Below are 20,071 nucleotides of genomic sequence, written 5' to 3'. Positions count from 1 at the left end.
ACACGCTGTTGAGTCTATGTCTTTTTAGTAGGCCCGTCACTCCTTTGTTGTTGTTTAATAATTATTCCTTAACCACTTTCATTTTATTAAATATTTACGTGTTTTGATCAAGTCTATGGGAGGTGATCCTTCATCTCTATCGGGCCATTCATTTCCTATAGGGGCGGCCACCGCTGCGTCTCGTAACGAAGTTCCGGCACATGTCATTAAACAACTTGGTCGCTGGAAATCCGCTAGCTACATGAGATATATACCGAATCCTCGCAAGGAGATGGTGTCCGCTTTTCAGTCTCTTGTCATGTGATTGTTATGTAAATAAAGTTTTGTGATTGCACTTTCTGAGTTTTGCCCTCTTATTCAGGCCTACTCTATACGCTGCAGTATGGGCACATTTCAGACTGCTTAGGTTCCAGTTAGGTAGGGGTTGCTATCTAGGTACCTAAGTACGCTCACGGTTTCGGTGAGCTCCGACCACAAATATATGTATACAGATTATACACTGTTTACTTTTTTTTTTTTTTCATCACAGAAAAAGAAAAAAAAAGTTTGTCTAAAAATCAGGAAACTAATATCAGCGATCCCAAGACTGAAGAAGTCGTCATGTAGCCGCCTGCACCACCATGGCTGCTGTGAACATAAAACACTGCCTGAAATGGCTCTCAACGCAGGTGTGCCGCTGTATGAGGAGTCAAACAACTGCAGAGTCCAGGGGGAAAAGAGCAGCAACATTTATATAAGTGGACAGGTAACTACGCCAACAAGATCAGTACCCTCCTGTTCTGAAATACTCTGTGCTGCTGGAACTAATCGCTGTGTACTATGTAAATAGAAGTCTGTGATCTACCAAAAGTTCTACACACTCCTTTCCTGAAATATTATGTGCTGCCCAAGGACTCTGTTCCTATTACCATGTAAGTGCACCGCTCAAAAAAATAAAGGGAACACTTAAACAACACAATGTAACTCCAAGTCATCACACGTCTGTGAAATCACGCTGTCCACTCAGGAAGCAACACTGATTGACAATCAATTTCACATGCTGTTGTGCAAATGGAACAGACAACAGGTGGAAATTATAGGCAATTGAACAAGACACCCCCAATAAAGGAGTGGTTCTGCAGGTGGTGACCACAGGCCACTTCTCAGTCCCTACGCTTCCTGACTGATGTTTTGGTCATTTTTTTTAATGCTGGCGGTGCTTTCACTCTAGTGGTAGCATGAGACGGAGTCTACAACCCACACAAGTGGCTCAGGTAGTGCAGCTCATCCAGGATGGCACATCAATGCGAACTGTGGCAAAAAGGTTTGCAGTGTCTGTCAGCGTAGTGTCCAGAGCATGGAGGCGCTACCAGGAGACAGGCCAGTACATCAGGAGACTTGGAGGAGGCCGTAAGAGGGCAACAACCCAGCAGCAGGACCGCTACCTCCGCCTTTGTGCAAGGAGGAGCAGGAGGAGCACTGCCAGAGCCCTGCAAAATGACCCCCAGCAGGCCACAAATGTGCATGTGTCCACTCAAACAGTCAGAAACAGACTCCATGAGGGTGGTGTGATGGCCCGATGTCCACAGGTGGGGTTGAGCTTACAGCCCAACACCGTGCAGGTGTTTGGCATCTGCCAGAGAACACCAAGATTGGCAAATTCGCCACTGGCACCCTGTGCTCTTCACAGCTGAAAGCAGGTTCACACTGAGCATATGCGACAGATGGGACAGAGTCTGGAGACACCGTGGAGAACGTTCGGCTGCCTGCAACATCCTCCAGCATGACCAGTTTGGCGGTGGGTCAGTAATGGTGTGGGGTGGCATTTCTTTGGGGGGCCCCACAGCCCTCCATGTGCTTGCCAGAGGTCGCCTGACTGCCATTAGTTACTGAAATGAGATCCTCAGACTCCTTGTGAGACCATATGCTGGTGCGGTTGGCCCTGGGTTCCTCATAATGCAAGACAATGCTAGACCACATGTGGCTGGAGTGTGTCAGCAGTTCCTGCAAGAGGAAGGCATTGATGCTATGGACTGGCCCGCCCGTTCCCCAGACCTGAATCCGATTGAGCACATCTGGGACATCATGTCTCGCTCCATCCACCAATGCCACGTTGCACCACAGACTGTCCAGGAGTTGGCGGATGCTTTAGTCCAGGTCTGGGAGGACATCCCTCAGGAGACCATCCACCACCGCATCAGGAACATGCCCAGGCATTGTAAGGAGGTCATACGGGCACGTGGAGGCCACACACATTACTGAGCCTCATTGTGACTTGTTTTAAGGACATTACATAAAGTTGGATCAGCCTGTAGTGGGGTTCTCCACTGTGATTTTGAGTGTGACTCCATATCCAGACCTCCATGGGTTGATCAATTTGATTTCCATTGATAATTTTTGTGTGATTTTGTTGTCAGCGCATTCAACTATGTAAAGACGAGAGTATTTTATACAATTAGTTCATTCATTCAGATCTAGGATGTGTTATCTTAGTGTCCTCCTAAGATCAGCACATTCCTCTCCTGACATACTCTGTGCTGCTGTAACTGATTGGCTTCAGTATCTCGGCACAGAAATTAATCATCAATAATGTACACTAGTGTTGGGCTTGGGTTTCTTTGCTTACTGTCTCAAGGTGTCTGAGGAGGGGGGGGTTACATATCACAACGGCACCTTCCTCCTGGAAGAACATTGTTCAACTCAAAGCCGTCCATCCCGTGACAAGCGAGCGACACCTGTGACCATGATAAACATTTCATGAACCTTCCTGATGCTTTAGTGCAGGGTTACGTGATATGGGATGGCAGCATACACGTATGTACATATATCACAGCCGTATCTTCTACAGATGTACAGTATAAACCACCAGGATAGGGGATAAGTAGCTGATTGTGAGGAGTCTGAGCGCTTGGACTCCCAGTGATCACCGGGACGGGACCCGGCACTCAGTGAGGAGCGCGTTCTGCAGATGGCACATGCTCCAGTCATTTCTATGGGAGCACCAAGTACAGAACTTGGGCCTCATCAGTGCTCTCATAGAAATGAATGGAGGGCGTGCTGTCTACCTGTAGATCACAAGCGCTCCTCACTGAGGAAGACGGGGTCCTGACCTTGAGATTACAGGGGGGGTCCCAGCGGTCTGTCCCCCCACGATCGGCTACTTATCCCCTATCCTGTGGATAGGGATACGTTTACTTTCACCAGTCTACCTTTAACCCTCTGTGTACGAAGCAAATTCTGCTCCTGAGCCCAACTTCTCTCCCCCAATAGCTTGATGAACATGTATGTCAAATAAAGGCCATAAATAAAGCTTTTTATTACATCTAGAGGACCCAGGCATTTGTTTATTTCCCCCCAGAGAATTGAACAATTCTATATCTTCTTTCAGCTTTGCACTACATATACGGTAATTTTTTTTCTGGCTTCGTAATATATTACCGTATATGATAAAATAAAGTGTACCAATAAAAGGAAGTACAACGTGTCATGCAAATAGTAAGCCCTAATACAACTTTGTCAGTGGCAATATAAGAGTTATGGGTCTCAGAAGGTGAGGAGGAAAAAAACGTGAGCCAGAAATCAAAATTCACTGGGTCATGAAGAGGTTAAAAAACAAATAATTAGGTTAATTTATTAAAGCATTTTTTTTTTTACCTTTTGTGTACAGTATTTTTCGCCCTATAGACACCGACATATAAGACGCACCCAAGGTGCAAAATCTAGAAAAAAAAAGATTCTGAACCCAACAGTGATCTTCAACCTGCGGAACTCCAGATGTTGCAAAACTACAACTCCCAGCATGCCCGGACAGCCGTTGGCTGTCTGGGCATGCTGGGAGTTGTAGTTTTGCAACATCTGGAGGTCTGCAGATTGAAGACCACTGGTATAGGAGGTTATACTCACGTGTCCCCGCCGCTCTGGACCCATCACCGCTCATCACCGCTGCCCTGGATGTCGCTCCATCGCTGTAGCGGCGTCCCCGTGGTGTCCCCGACACTCCGGACGTCTTCTTCCCTGGCATCCACGCTCTCCGTCGCCGTCATCACGTCGCCGTCATCACGTTGCTACGCACGCCGCTCCTATCGGATGAAGGGACGGCGTGCGCGACGACATGATGACGTCGAAGGAGAGCGCCGGCCATGCAGGGGATCCCGGCACGGAGCAGACACCGAGGAGGCAGGTGAGGTCCCTCCCGGTGTCCTGTAAGCTGTTCGGGACGCCGCGATTTCACCGCGGCGGTCACGAACAGCCCGACTGAGCAGCCGGCTTAGTGTCACTTTCCCTTCAGACGCGGCGGTCAGCTTTCATCGTCGCGTATGAAGGGTTAATACAGGGTATCACCGCGATCGGTGATGTCCTGTATTAGCCGCGGCTCCCGGCCGCTGATGGCCGCAGGGACCGCCGCGATAGGTGTGTATTTGCCGTATAAGACGCACCAACTTTTCCCCCTCAGTTTTGGGGAAGAAAAAGTGCGTCTTATACGGCGAAAAATACTTTTTTTTTTCTTTCTTTTTTTGGTCCATTTTGAGTTTTTTCTTTTTTTCAGCTGTTTTCTGAGTCCCAAACTACTGTGTGTGAACATAGCTAGAGCCCGCAATCCAACAGTTGAGGGGGTTGTAAGATAATGAGAGCAATCAAGTACTTTACATAAAGATAAGTAACTTCTTGGTTCAGATTTTCAGTCAATGTCTTAATCTTGTTATGACAGGTTCTTTACCTGATTTATTACTGTATAGGCACCAGGCTTGTAATTAATTAATTCTATAGCCCAAGGTGCTATATCGGTTAGCTTGTTTTACTGGAATTGGCAGCTCTTACTTCACATCCCTATTATTATTAACAAGCTATACGTCTCTATACATGGATGATAACCTGTTATGATATTTTATTTTGTTCACTTCTTGTATTAATATCTTAACTTTTTATTTCTTATGAAAAACTCTAATAAACATCATTTAAAAGGAAGATAATGGCAGCAATAGTCATCAGGCATTGCTGTGTTTCCCCAGGGTACCTGTCCTATATATAGCTACCAGGTTTCAGGAAGTGCATATCTCATCCAGGGAAAGCTGGGTGAGATATGGGAAATCTAGAAATAGTTAAAAGGGGTTATCTAGTGGATTTATTAAATTTGTCACTGTCCCCAGCCTGCCTGCAAAAATGATTAACACTTTAAAGGGGTAATCCAGGAAAAGAAACATTTTTTTATATATCAACTGGATCCAGAAAGTTAAACAGATTTGTAAATTACTTCTATTAAAACATCCTTTCAATAATTATCAGCTGCTGAAGTTGAGTTGTTCTTTTCTGTCTGACAACAGTGCTCTCTGCTGACATCTCTGTCTGTCTCGGGAACTGCACAGAGTAGAAGAGGTTTGCTATGGGGATTTGCTTCAGGTGTCATCAGAGAGCACTTAGACAGAAAAGAACAACTCAACTTCAGCAGCTCATAAGTACTGAAAGGATTAAGATTTTTTAATCAAAGTAATTTACAAATCTGTTTAACTTTCTGGAGCCAGTTGATATATTAAAAAAAGCTTTTCCTGGAGAACCCCTTTAACTCACCTTCAGCCACTTCCTTGTAGCTCTGGGATCAGGGTGCCCCATCTCTAGCCGTCTCTGCTGACAGTCTGCTTCACCAGAGCTGGTGGGAGCTACAGATGTGACGTCACATCACCACTCCTCCAATCACTGGCTGCAGCGGTGTCCTGGTTCGGCCAGTGATTGGCTAGTGCCACTGTCAGTTCTCCTAGCTGTAGACGTTATGCTTTGCAGCATAGTTTACCAGCCATGAATAGGGCCCCCCGATACGGGAAATACAAGTGAGTGACAGAAGAAGAGTTAACCCCTCAAGGACGAAGCCCATTTTGACCTTGAGGATGAGGCCAATTTTTGGTTTTGCACTTAAAAATAATAACATTTTAAATTTTGCACCTACAGACCCATATAAGGGCTTGTTTTCTGCATCACCAATTGTACTTTGTAATGGCATTACTTTTTTTATAACACAATCTGCGGCGAAACCCAAAAAAAAAACGTTTTTTGTAGGGTGACATTTTACAAAACACGCCACTTTGCATAGCAGGCTGGGAGCGTCAGATCACCGATCGGATGACGAGGAGGCCGGTAGGGGCCCACCCGCCGTCCTCTCTGATTGGGACATCATGGTTTCACCGCAATGGTCCCGATCAGCTCCGCTGAGCTGCCAGGATACTTTTACTTCAGGTCTAAAGGCTTAATGCCCAGCATTAACTGTGGGTTCTGGCTGCTCATAGCAACCGGGACCTACCAGGTATGAATCATGCTCAGCCCGTGAGCACGCTTCGAACCCCGGGAATGGGACCAGGGCATACAGGTATGCCCTTTGTCCTTAAAGGGGAACTCCGGTGGAAAGAAGTAGAAAACAAATGTTTTCAAATCAACTGGTGTCACGATGCCGGCTGGCAGGAGGTGGATCCTCTGTGCCAGAGAGGGATTGGCGTGGACCGTGCTAGTGGACCGGTTCTAAGTCACTACTGGTTTTCACCAGAGCCCGCCGCAAAGCGGGATGGTCTTGCTGCGGCGGTAGTGACCAGGTCGTATCCACTAGCAACGGCTCAACCTCTCTGACTGCTGAAGATAGGCGCGGTACAAGGGAGTAGACAGAAGCAAGGTCGGACGTAGCAGAAGGTCGGGGCAGGCAGCAAGGATCGTAGTCAGGGGCAATGGCAGGAGGTCTGGAACACAGGCTAGGAACACACAAGGAAACGCTTTCACTGGCACAATGGCAACAAGATCCGGCGAGGGAGTGCAGGGGAAGTGAGGTATACATAGGGAGTGCACAGGTGAACACACTAATTAGAACCACTTGCGCCAATCAGCGGCGCAGTGGCCCTTTAAATCGCAGAGACCCGGCGCGCGCGCGCCCTAGGGAGCGGGGCCGCGCGCGCCGGGACAGGACCGACGGAGAGCGAGTCAGGTACGGGAGCCGGGGTGCGCATCGCGAGCGGGCGCCACCCGCATCGCGAATCGCATCCCGGCTGGAGGCGGTATCGCAGCGCACCGGGTCAGTGGATCTGACCGGAGCGCTGCAGTAGCGAGAGTGTAGCGAGCGCTCCGGGGAGGAGCGGGGACCCGGAGCGCTCGGCGTAACAGTACCCCCCCCCCCCTTGGGTCTCCCCCTCTTCTTAGAGCCTGAGAACCTGAGGAGCAGACTTTTGTCTAGGATATTGTCCTCAGGTTCCCAGGATCTCTCTTCAGGACCACAACCCTCCCAATCGACCAAAAAAAAAGTTTTCCCTCTGACCTTCTTGGAGGCCAGTATCTCCTTTACGGAGAAGATGTCCGAGGAGCCGGAAACAGGAGTGGGAGAAACAAGTTTGGGAGAGAAACGGTTGATGATGAGTGGTTTAAGAAGAGAAACGTGAAAGGCATTAGGAATACGAAGAGAAGGAGGAAGAAGAAGTTTGTAAGAGACAGGATTAATCTGGCACAAAATTTTGAAAGGACCAAGATAGCGTGGTCCCAATTTGTAGCTAGGGACACGGAAGCGGACATATTTAGCGGAGAGCCATACCTTGTCTCCAGGAGAAAAAATGGGGGGAGCTCTTCTTTTCTTATCAGCAAACTTCTTCATGCGTGATGAAGCCTGTAAGAGAGAATTTTGGGTCTCTTTCCATATGATGGAAAGATCACGAGATATTTCATCCACAGCGGGCAAACCAGAGGGCAAGGGAGTAGGGAGGGGGGGAAGAGGGTGACGGCCGTACACCACGAAAAATGGGGATTTGGAGGAAGATTCAGAGACTCTGAAGTTATACGAGAATTCGGCCCATGGTAGAAGATCTGCCCAGTCATCCTGGCGGGAGGAAACAAAATGCCGTAAATAATCACCCAGGACCTGGTTAATTCTTTCTACTTGCCCATTGGATTGAGGATGATAGGCAGAAGAAAAGTTTAATTTAATCTTGAGTTGTTTACAGAGAGCCCTCCAGAATTTTGACACGAATTGGACGCCTCTGTCCGAGACGATCTGCGTGGGCAACCCGTGAAGACGAAAAATGTGTACAAAAAATTGTTTTGCCAACTGAGGCGCTGAAGGGAGACCAGGAAGAGGGATGAAATGTGCCATCTTGGAGAATCGATCAACGACCACCCAAACAACAGTGTTGCCACGGGATGGGGGTAAGTCTGTAATAAAGTCCATACCAATCAGAGACCAAGGCTGTTCGGGGACAGGCAGAGGATGAAGAAAACCAGCGGGCTTCTGGCGAGGAGTCTTATCCCGGGCACAGACAGTGCAGGCTCGCACAAAATCCACAACATCCGTCTCCAGAGTCGGCCACCAATAGAAACGAGAGATGAGTTGCACGGATTTCTTGATGCCCGCATGACCTGCGAGATGGGAGGAGTGACCCCATTTGAGGATTCCGAGGCGTTGGCGTGGAGAGACGAAGGTCTTCCCTGGAGGAGTTTGCCTGATGGAGGCTGGAGAAGTGGAGATCAGGCAGTCAAGAGGAATGATGTGTTGCGGAGAGAGCTCTACTTCCGAGGCATCCGAGGAACGAGAGAGAGCATCGGCCCTAATGTTCTTATCGGCAGGCCGAAAGTAAATTTCAAAATTAAATCGGGCAAAGAACAGAGACCACCTGGCCTGGCGAGGATTCAGCCGTTGGGCAGACTGGAGATAGGAGAGGTTCTTGTGATCGGTGTAAATAATAACTGGAAATCTTGATCCCTCCAGCAGATGCCTCCATTCCTCAAGTGCTAATTTAATGGCTAGTAGCTCTCGATCCCCGATGGAGTAGTTCCTCTCCGCCGGAGAGAAGGTCCTAGAAAAAAAACCACAAGTAACAGCATGCCCGGAAGAATTTTTTTGTAGAAGAACCGCTCCAGCTCCTACTGAGGAGGCATCAACCTCCAATAGGAAGGGTTTAGATGGGTCAGGTCTGGAGAGCACGGGAGCCGAAGAAAAGGCAGACTTGAGCTGTTTAAAGGCGTCTTCCGCTTGAGGAGGCCATGACTTAGGATTGGCATTCTTTTTGGTTAAAGCCACGATAGGAGCCACAATGGTAGAAAAATGTGGAATAAATTGTCTGTAATAATTGGCAAACCCCAAAAAACGTTGGATAGCACGGAGTCCGGAGGGGCGTGGCCAATCTAAGAAGGCAGAGAGTTTGTCTGGATCCATTTGTAGTCCCTGGCCAGAGACCAAGTATCCTAGGAAAGGAAGAGATTGACATTCAAACAGACATTTCTCCATTTTGGCATAAAGTTGATTGTCATGAAGTCTCTGAAGAACCATGCGGACATGCTGGCGGTGTTCTTCTAGGTTGGCAGAAAAAATCAGGATATCGTCCAGATACACAACAACACAGGAATATAAGAGATCACGAAAAATTTCATTAACAAAGTCTTGGAAGACGGCAGGGGCGTTGCACAGGCCAAAGGGCATGACCAGATACTCAAAGTGTCCATCTCTAGTGTTAAATGCCGTTTTCCATTCATCCCCCTCTCTGATGCGGATGAGATTATAAGCACCTCTTAAGTCCAGTTTGGTAAAGATGTGGGCACCTTGCAGGCGATCAAAGAGTTCAGAGATGAGAGGTAGGGGGTAGCGGTTCTTTACCGTGATTTTATTAAGACCGCGGTAGTCAATGCAAGGACGTAGGGAGCCATCTTTTTTGGACACAAAGAAAAATCCGGCTCCGGCAGGAGAGGAGGATTTGCGGATAAAGCCCTTTTTTAAATTTTCCTGGATGTACTCAGACATAGCAAGAGTCTCTGGGGCAGAGAGAGGATAAATTCTGCCCCGGGGTGGAGTAGTGCCCGGGAGGAGGTCAATAGGACAGTCATAAGGCCTGTGAGGAGGTAGAGTCTCAGCTTGTTTTTTGCAAAAAACATCCGCAAAGTCCATATAGGCCTTAGGGAGACCGGTTACAGGGGGAACCACAGGGTCACGGCAAGGAGAACTGGGAACCGGTTTAAGGCAGTCCTTGAAACAAGAGGAACCCCAACTCTTGATCTCCCCAGTGGACCAATCCAGGGTTGGGGAATGGTGTTGAAGCCAGGGTAGTCCGAGGAGAATTTCGGAAGTGCAATTGGGGAGGACCAAAAACTCAATTTTCTCGTGATGAGGTCCGATGCACATTAGGAGGGGCTCCGTGCGGAAACGTATGGTACAGTCCAATCTTTCATTGTTAACACAATTGATGTAGAGGGGTCTGGCGAGACTGGTCACCGGGATGTTGAACCTGTTGATGAGAGAGGCCAAAATAAAATTTCCTGCAGATCCGGAATCCAAGAAGGCCATAGTAGAGAAGGAGAAGGTAGAGGCAGATATCCGCACAGGCACAGTAAGACGTGGAGAAGCAGAGTTGACATCAAGGACTGTCTCACCTTTGTGCGGAGTCAGCGTACGTCTTTCCAGGCGGGGAGGACGGATAGGACAATCCTTCAGGAAGTGTTCGGTACCGGCACAGTACAGGCAGAGATTCTCCATGCGGCGTCGTGTCCTCTCTTGAGGTGTCAGGCGAGACCGGTCGACCTGCATAGCCTCCACGGCGGGAGGCACAGGAACGGATTGCAGGGGACCAGAGGAGAGAGGAGCCGGGGAGAAAAAACGCCTCGTGCGAACAAAGTCCATATCCTGGGGGAGCTCCTGACGCCTTTCGGAAAAACGCATGTCAATGCGAGTGGCTAGATGAATGAGTTCATGTAGGTTAGCAGGGATTTCTCGTGCGGCCAGAACATCTTTAATGTTGCTGGATAGGCCTTTTTTAAAGGTCGCGCAGAGGGCCTCATTATTCCAGGATAGTTCAGAAGCAAGAGTACGGAATTGTACGGCGTATTCGCCAACGGAAGAATTACCCTGGACCAGGTTCAACAGGGCAGTCTCAGCAGAAGAGGCTCGGGCAGGTTCCTCAAAGACACTTCGAATTTCTGAGAAGAAGGAGTGTACAGAGGCAGTGACGGGGTCATTGCGGTCCCAGAGCGGTGTGGCCCATGACAGAGCTTTTCCAGACAGAAGGCTGACTACGAAAGCCACCTTAGACCTTTCAGTAGGAAACTGGTCCGACATCATCTCCAAGTGCAGGGAACATTGAGAAAGAAAGCCACGGCAAAATTTAGAGTCCCCATCAAATTTATCCGGCAAGGATAGTCGTAGGCCTGAAGCGGCCACTCGCTGCGGAGGAGGTGCAGGAGCTGGCGGAGGAGATGATTGCTGAAGCTGTGGTAGTAGCTGCTGTAGCATCACGGTCAGTTGAGACAGCTGGTGGCCTTGTTGCGCTACCTGTTGTGACTGCTGGGCGACCACCGTGGTGAGGTCGGCGACAACTGGCAGAGGGACTTCAGCGGGATCCATGGCCGGATCTACTGTCACGATGCCGGCTGGCAGGAGGTGGATCCTCTGTGCCAGAGAGGGATTGGCGTGGACCGTGCTAGTGGACCGGTTCTAAGTCACTACTGGTTTTCACCAGAGCCCGCCGCAAAGCGGGATGGTCTTGCTGCGGCGGTAGTGACCAGGTCGTATCCACTAGCAACGGCTCAACCTCTCTGACTGCTGAAGATAGGCGCGGTACAAGGGAGTAGACAGAAGCAAGGTCGGACGTAGCAGAAGGTCGGGGCAGGCAGCAAGGATCGTAGTCAGGGGCAACGGCAGGAGGTCTGGAACACAGGCTAGGAACACACAAGGAAACGCTTTCACTGGCACAATGGCAACAAGATCCGGCGAGGGAGTGCAGGGGAAGTGAGGTATACATAGGGAGTGCACAGGTGAACACACTAATTAGAACCACTTGCGCCAATCAGCGGCGCAGTGGCCCTTTAAATCGCAAAGACCCGGCGCCGGGACAGGACCGACGGAGAGCGAGTCAGGTACGGGAGCCGGGGTGCGCATCGCGAGCGGGCGCCACCCGCATCGCGAATCGTATCCCGGCTGGAGGCGGTATCGCAGCGCACCGGGTCAGTGGATCTGACCGGAGCGCTGCAGTAGCGAGAGTGTAGCGAGCGCTCCGGGGAGGAGCGGGGACCCGGAGCGCTCGGCGTAACAACTGGTGCCTGGAAGTTAAACAGATTTGTAAATTACTTCTATTAAAAAATCTTAATCCTTCCAGTACTTATTAGCTGCTGTATAAAACAGAGAAATGTGTGAATTTCTTTCCAGTCTGACAACAGTGCTCTCTGCTGACACCTCTGTCCGTGTCAGGAACTGTCCAGATTAGAATCATATCCCCTTAGAAAACCTCTTCTACTGGACAGTTCCTGACACGGACAGAGGTGTCAGTAGAGAGCACCGTTGTCAGGCTGGAAAGAACTTCACAAATTTCTCTGTAGTATATCTGTAGTATATAGAAGCTGAGAAGTACTAGAAGGGTTAAGATTTTTAAATAAAAGTGATCTACAAACCTGTTTAACTTTCTTGCAGCAGTTGATTTGAAAAAACTTTTTTTTTTCCACCGGAGTTCCCCTTTAAGTACCGGGATGCAAGGGCACCTGTACGCCCTTCGTTCTCAACAGGTTAAAGGGGTACCCCCGTGGAAAACTTTTTTTTTTTTTTTTTTTTTTAAATCAACTGGTGCCAGAAAGTCAAACAGGTTTGTAGATCACTTTTATTTAAAAATCTTAACCCTTCTAGTACTTCTCAGCTTCTATATACTACAGATATACTACAGAGAAATTTGTGAAGTTTGTAATATTTGTAAATTACTTCTATTAAAAAATCTTAATCCTACCAATACATTTTATGGGCTGTATCCTACAGAGGAAATGTTTTTCTTTTTGGATTTATCTGATGTCATGACCACAGTGCTCTCTGCTGACCTCTGCTGTCCATTTTAGGAACTGTCCAGAGCAGCATATACAAGACAAGGTGAATCCATCACTGCAATCCACAATAGAGCCCGTCCTGGACTAGCCAGTCCAGCAAACAAAACCAGTGGGGCTGATCTGAGGGTGCACTCCAAGCCAAGCAAAGGATAGTATGCAGTTCAAAGAATAAAGTGGATGCACTCACCCAGGAATTCTTGCCAGATTAAATCTTTATTCAGTTATCCATAAAATGGTGTAGCGGGTAGACGCAGAGGAGCAGCCTTCGCGAGGACTCTTATCTGCCTCCTTGCCGTCCGATCGATGCTCTGAAGCTCTGGCAAGCCATGGCAGGCAAGAGCAACAGACAACCGATAAAAATTTTGCATTTTTGGTCACTTCATATACCATAAAAAAAATTACAAAAAGCGATCAAAAGGTCCCATCAAAACAAAAATGGTACCAATAAACACTACAGATCACAACGCAAAAAATGAGCCCTCATATAGCCCGATATGCGGGAAAATAAAAAAGTTATTGGGGGCAGAAGATGACATTTTTAAACATACTAATTTTGGTGCATGTAGTTATAATTTTTTAAACGTAGTAAAATAAAATAAATCCTACATAAATTGGATATCCTTGTAACTGTATGGACCTACAGAATAAAGATAAGGTGTCAATTTTACCGAAAAGAGCACTGCGTAGAAACGGAAGTTTTAAAGTTACAAAATGGCTTTATTTTTTTCGATTTCAACCCATAGATTTTGTGATGAAATGATTGATGTAATTACAAATTACAATTGTCGATGCAAAAAACAAACCCTTATATGGGTCTGTAGGTGCAAAATTGAAAGAGTTATGATTTTTAGAACAGGAGGAGGAAAGTACAAAAACAAAAATTGGCCTGGTCCTTAAAGGGGTACTCTGGTGGAAAACAATATTTTTTTTTAAATCAACTGGTGCCAGAAAGTTAAACAGATTTGTAAATGACTTCTATTAAAAAATCTTAATCCTTCCAGTACTTATCAGCTGCTGTATACCCCCAGGAATTTATTTTCTGTCTGACCACAGTGCTCTCTGCTGACACCTCTGTCAATGTCAGGAACTGTCCAGAGCAGGAGAGGTTTGCCATGGGGATTTGCTTCTGCTCTGGACAGATGTCAGCAGAAAGCACTGTTGTCAGACAGAAAAGAAAGAAAAAAAAGAACTTCCTCTGGACTATACAGCAACTGATAAGTACTGGAAAGATTAAAAATTTTTAATAGAAGTCCATTTATAAAAAAAGAATTGTCGATTTACATATTTTTTTTTTTTCACCGGAGTACCCCATTAATAATTCCACTGAGTAACCCCTTTAAATCTTTGGTAAGACAGCTTTCTAGGGACTTTGGCAAGTCCTGTTATCTCGTCTGAATTTTAATGGTATGGAAGGCAGGTTTTGTAGTGGGGCCTTTTATCTCCCGATTTACAAACAAGCCCAGATCAGCACAGGAGCTGAAAACAGCTCATCCCTGGGCTTTTAAACCAGGTGACAATCAGTCCCTAACTGAGGAAACTCTGATGAGTGTTGAACTCCTAAGATAGGCAGCTTTAAAAAGAAGAACATTTACTTTGCGTACCACATTTTTAGTGACTATTTTGTTGGCTGGCTAGGAGTAAGTCAATTGTACAGAGAGGGAAAATTTTGTGTAATTAGGACTGGATAAAAAGTATTTATTTTGCATTTGTTTGTGCCTGAAGTTAAAGGATAGGGTCACATGTAGCGCATCCGCAGCGTATTTGATGCTGCGGATGTGCTACTGACCGTCCTTTGAGTGTTCCTCCTTCTGTCCTGATTTTGTCTGCTTGCAGCATCAATCCATCGCTACGAGCAGACACACAGTAATCTGCGAGTTACCGCGCGCATGCGCATTGCACTCACAGACATCGCGGTCGCTCCCCGTTTCCTGAGCTAGGCCGAAATCGGCAGTGATGTCTGAGTACACTGAGCATGTGTGCAGCGTCTTGCAGATCACTGTGTGTGTACTCGTAAAGGCAGATTGCTGCTACAAGCAGACAAAAGCAGTTTGCACGGGCACAGAAGGAGGCACACTCTAGGGACAGTCAGTAGCGCATCCGCAGCGTCAAATACTCTGCGGATGCGCTACGTGTGAACCTACCCAAAGGCTGTATTTGTTTTGTTACTGAAAAATGTAAACAGGAGAAGCCCTGTCTAAACGCTTTTTCCGTGCCCCTGTCTCTGACTGCTATTTTAATGCCATTTCACTGGTTCTATGCAGCTAATCTCCCACAAGGTATGCAGAAAGGAGTGATAAGATCTGGGAAGTCTACTGGAAGCTTGTCTCTACAAAATTCTGTTGGTCCAAAAAAAAAAGGTATTACAAGATTCTGCAACTTTTTGATTTTGCATCTGGATCTACTCTGAAAGTTTTGGTTTGGTGTCTCTGCGGCTGCTGAAAGTAACAGGAGACGAATGCAGACATTAAGGTTGTAGATCAGGTCTGGACACTCCCTGTCTTCTCTGCTTCGCTGTGAGTAAATCACTTGTTCGGGGCAGGTAAGAAGTTTCCATTTTTGTCATGTGACAATATTGGAGCCTGGCACTGGTTTGTTTTTCCTCGATTCTCCTGTGTTATCAGTGATTCAGCTGTCTCATTGATCCATTGCCATGGAAAGTCAATTCTAAAGGCTTGGCTTTTGTGACAACACAGAGTAAAATCCCCATTACAGCAAATAATGGCTGACTTCAGTGTTTCTCTATGGAAAATAAGCATCTATTCACACGACGGAATATCCGCCATCGAAATTCCGCCTCAAATGAAAACCTAATACACTTCTATGGGATTCTGCACTCCCGTTGACACTTCGGAATTTCCGCTTGCGGAAATTCCGAAGTGTCAACGGGAGTGCAGAATCCCATAGAAGTGTATTGGGCTTTCATTTGAGGTGGAGATTCCACCATACGTTCACACGAGCGGATCCCCAGCGCGTGTTATGCTGCGGATCTGCCGCTGAAGGACCGCTGTATGCTGCCTTTACAGGTGCCTGCTCGGAGAGGCAATCCGCTGCGCGCATGCGCACTATACTCACCACGCGCATGCGCACTATAATCGCACATCGCGGCTGCTCTCGACCTAGCTCAGGAAGCAGGGGAGCAGCCGCCATGTGTGCGAGTACACCGCGCATGCGCGGCAACTCGCACATCGCAGCCGTGTTTCTGCTCGTATCGGCGTTTGCCGCTCCGAGCAGGCACATCTAAAGGCACCCTGTAGGGGTCCTTCAATGGTGGATCTGCAACCTAAAATACGCAGTGGATCCACTCGTCTGAACGTACCCCTATAGCTACAGGCATCTTATAAAGTTATGGCAACAAAAGTTCATTAAACAGCGAATTTAATGACCTGCAGTTTTGCCGTGATGGAGACTTTTCCACCTTTTTTTCTCAATCAAAATCCGCATTATTCTTGGATTTATTATGGTTTTATTTAGATAGATTTTGTGCTTATGTTTTCGGGGTCACATTGACCTGTAATCGTAAATAGTGAATAATTCTACCTTTCTGGGTGTTCACAGTTGGGCGTAGACTCTTAGGTGGAGGATACATTTAACTTAACAATTGGTTTCTAAAATTTAGTGCAGAATCCATGTGCTTTGTCATAAAAGAGTTAAATATATATTATTACCTTGGATGATTACATTATTACTATGTAGCAGTTGTTACTGTTCTATGTAAACATTAATTGTACCTCATCCCCTGGTACTATGGGACTCTATAGCGACACATGTACAGGCACATCCTGCACTTTGGGAACATCCATCTGTGTGTACATTCACACGATCTGCAGATATCAATGTAACTAAATAACTGAATACAGAAACAAATCTGCGGCAGATCCTGTACAATGTACGATTTTATTTTCCATTTTATGTTATCATTGTTATATATTTTTTTCTGTTGTTACTTTATTTCCTTTATTGTAAAAATCTGAAAAAAAACAAATAAAAATTATTTTGAAACCTGTACATAACAATGCACTAATATACAGAACATACAGGTGATGCCTCCTGTATCAGTCCAAAGGGAACCAGGGGTAAATTCACTGGTCAAATTGCGAACACCCAGCACCCAGGACGAAATACATTTTTCAATATTTAGACTTTAAATGGGTACTCCGGTGGAAAACTTTTTTTTTTTTTTTTTTTTTTTTTTTTTAATCAACTGGTGGCAGAAAGTTAAACAGATTTGTAAATTACTTCTATTAAAAAATCTTAATCCTTCCAGTACTTATTAGCTGCTGAATACTACAGAGGAAATTCTTTTCTTTTTGGAACACAGAGCTCTCTGCTGACATCACGAGCACAGTGCTCTCTGCTGACATATCTGTCCATTTTAAGAACTGTCCAGAGTAGGATAAAATCCCCATAGCAAACATATGCTGCTCTGGACATTTCCTAAAATGGACAGAGATGTCAGCAGAGAGCACTGTGGTCATGATGTCAGCAGAGAGCACTATGTTCCAAAAAGAAAATAATTTCCTCTGTAGTATTCAGCAGCTAATAAGTACTGGAAGGATTAAGATTTTTTTAATAGAAGTTGATTTGAAAAAAAAAGTTTTCTACCGGAGTACCCCTTTCATTTACAGTCATTGTAGGGGTGGGTTCATACTGTGTTTTTTTCTCTTTTTCACTGTTTCCGTTACAATAAATACGGTCCATTACAGTTTTGCTGTAAACAAAAATGTAGCCAACTATGCTATTGTGTACGGCAAAAAAACATGTATACTGTAGCAGATTGTCCCCTACAGTATACATCAGCATCCTGTTCATAGTGGTATACTGACGGATACTTGTGATAGAAGCCCTAACCCTGGTATGATCACATTACGTTCCTGCCCCCTGTTAATCGTATCCATCGGCATCCACCCGAAAACGGGATGCTGACTTATACTATTAACAGAAGCAGCGGACCCCATTCACCTGACCAATGACCAAACTGAGTCACCTAGTGACTCCTATCAAGATGTATGCGCTATTTGAAAAGCTGAACAGCGCCTTTTAGGAGTCCACTTAAAATAGCCCATATGTCCAGGATGGAGTCAATAGGGGTGGGTCTGTTTGGCCAAAGAAGTGAATAGAATCTGCTGCTCCTGTTGACAGTGTGGTATCCAAGTACCGGAGTGTGCGTCCTGTCAGGTAAACATTGCTTCAGGTGCCTGCGCTAGGCCATGTTGCTCAGGTGATGCTTTGACATTTGTTATAGTCTTTGCCTATTAACTTATATTGTTTTGCACTGTACCTTTAAGAAATGTAAAGGATGTTTTTGAGGAAGTATGATGCAGAGTACCCATGTGACCCTGTTGCCCAATGGGAGGCCCCCTAGCTAGGCCATATAAAGTGTAGGGGGGGAGGAACTATTTAGTTTAGTTCAGTCAGAGTTTGGTTTCAATCTAAAGAGTGCAGAGCTCAGTGTGATTTGCAGTGTGGAGAAGAGACAGCAGGAGTGTGTGGTGATTCAAGGGAAGCCTAGAACAAATCTACAAGCTAGCGACCATGCAATTCTGCAAGTGTTCCCCGCCCAGGAGAATTCAGAGATTCCTAATTGTGAGCATAATACCCAGTAAGTCGGTGGGCCACACAGTGATAGTTCATACCCTGGCGGTGTAGCATAATTGGACACTATCAGAACCCTAGTCAGCATGGGAGGCCTCAGCATTAAGCCTTAAGTCCCCAGCACAATACTACAAGTCACAGCACGTCTACAGGGCTCCCAAGGATTACTCTGCATCTCCTCTACTCTAATCTTTGCTGTGAGGATTGTAACATCTACTCCTGCCTCAGTAAAGACAGTTATCCGCAACCTGGCATCGGTGTATTTATTATCCAGCGCCTGGCCCAGGAGAAGCTGTCCTATCCTCGGACCATGTAGGTTAACGGTGCCCTGGCATCACAAAGTGATATACCCAACCACCCCGAGTCATGTACCATAGCAGTACCAGTCTGTCCAACTCCCCGTGGCTACCACAACAGTATATGTCAGCATCCCATTTTCGGCTGGATGCTGCCGTATACAATTGATGGGGGCAGAAAGGCAGTGTGATCTTACCCTAACACATACAATGATATATTCCCTCCTTTTGTCACATGCTGCTCTTTGGTAAAAATCCTCTTAATGAACCTGCTGCTACCCATGCGCTGGATGTGGAAATCTACGCTGGCTCCAAGCTATCGCACAATTTACCTGTAGTTCACACTAGGTAATGGAGTAAATCTGCCGGGCAGTGGATATCTGCATAAATAGTTTTACAGAAAAATTATGCTTTATAGTTTGTGGCTATCAGGGAATGATGGGAGTTGTAGTTTTGAGCTATAGAGCAACAAGTTGGGGAGCTGTGATCTATGGGCACTTCCATATGTACCTCTCTCTCCAATGTTTGGTGTTACGGTATTTCATGCAGGTCTGAATTGTCCCTCCCTCTCCTCTCTCTACACGATTACCTGGAGCTCTGTCAGGTTTTGGAGCAGTCCAAGATCCCTGGTGTCAGAGTGATACATGCAGAACTGGTTTTATGGCACCTATGTCGTTGTGTTCAAAGGTCACAGACGAGCCTACACTTCCCCCGCCGCCCTGACAGGAGGTGTGAGGTGTGTACACCTGTTCCACATCACCCTTCTGAGACCTGAGCGGCGCAGACACAGGTGAGAGCTCTCACATCCATCTCTTCTTATTGCTGCTCCTAGACAGGGATCTCAGTGACTTCTATTGAGTCTGATTCTTCTATTTGGTCTGTGGCACTGAAACTTTTCTTTTTTTCTCTCTCTCATGTACCTGTGTACAGCGGTCTTCAAACTGTGGCCCTCCAGATGTTGCAAAACTACAACTCCCAGCATGCCCGGACAGCCTTTGGCTGTCCGGGCATGCTGGGAATTGTAGTTTTGCAACATCTGGAGGGCCACAGTTTGAAGACCACTGGTTTAGTATAATATTGTTGGGGTGTACAGGACTTATGTGAGAACATAAGGGGGGGTGACTTATGCTGGGCATAGATGGCTGATAACATTGCTGAATATGAGGGGAGCTGACCTGTTCATAGTTTATCAGATAAGCGCAGTTTGCAGCATATGGCGGACGAGTTCTAACCCCTTGAGGAGACAAAGCAAAGGCGAATTGGCCCCAGACTATAGTATAAGAAAACATTGTGGACTTACATGTGGGTAGATTTATTTATTTTTTTGTTTTGTTTTTATTTTTTACCTGTGCATAGAAAAAGTTCACCAGTTGCCCATAGCTACCAGTCAGGTCGCT

General features: G+C 46.5%; 1 protein-coding gene across 4 annotated transcripts in view; it reads left to right on the top strand.

The window, feature by feature from the left end:
* Positions 1 to 20,071, top strand: part of TMEM45B (transmembrane protein 45B) — a 75,088-nt gene that overhangs the window by 32,995 nt on the left and 22,022 nt on the right. Inside the window, exon 1 of one of the 4 annotated variants that reach the window (XM_056543691.1) lies at positions 562 to 745. The exons of 1 other annotated variant lie outside the window; for it this stretch is intronic. The gene's annotated coding sequence lies outside the window, so the exon portion shown is untranslated. Of the gene's footprint in view, positions 1 to 561; positions 746 to 15,098; positions 15,144 to 19,839; positions 19,977 to 20,071 lie in introns of those variants that run through there. 2 more of the 4 variants (XM_056543692.1, XM_056543693.1) reach the window with 2 other exon arrangements.

The sequence above is a fragment of the Hyla sarda genome, chromosome 10 (genome assembly GCF_029499605.1).
Source record: "Hyla sarda isolate aHylSar1 chromosome 10, aHylSar1.hap1, whole genome shotgun sequence".
Classification (NCBI taxonomy): Eukaryota; Metazoa; Chordata; class Amphibia; order Anura; family Hylidae; genus Hyla; species Hyla sarda.
The sequence above is the reverse complement of the archived record's forward strand: the minus strand, read 5'-3'. Positions and strand labels throughout refer to the sequence as shown.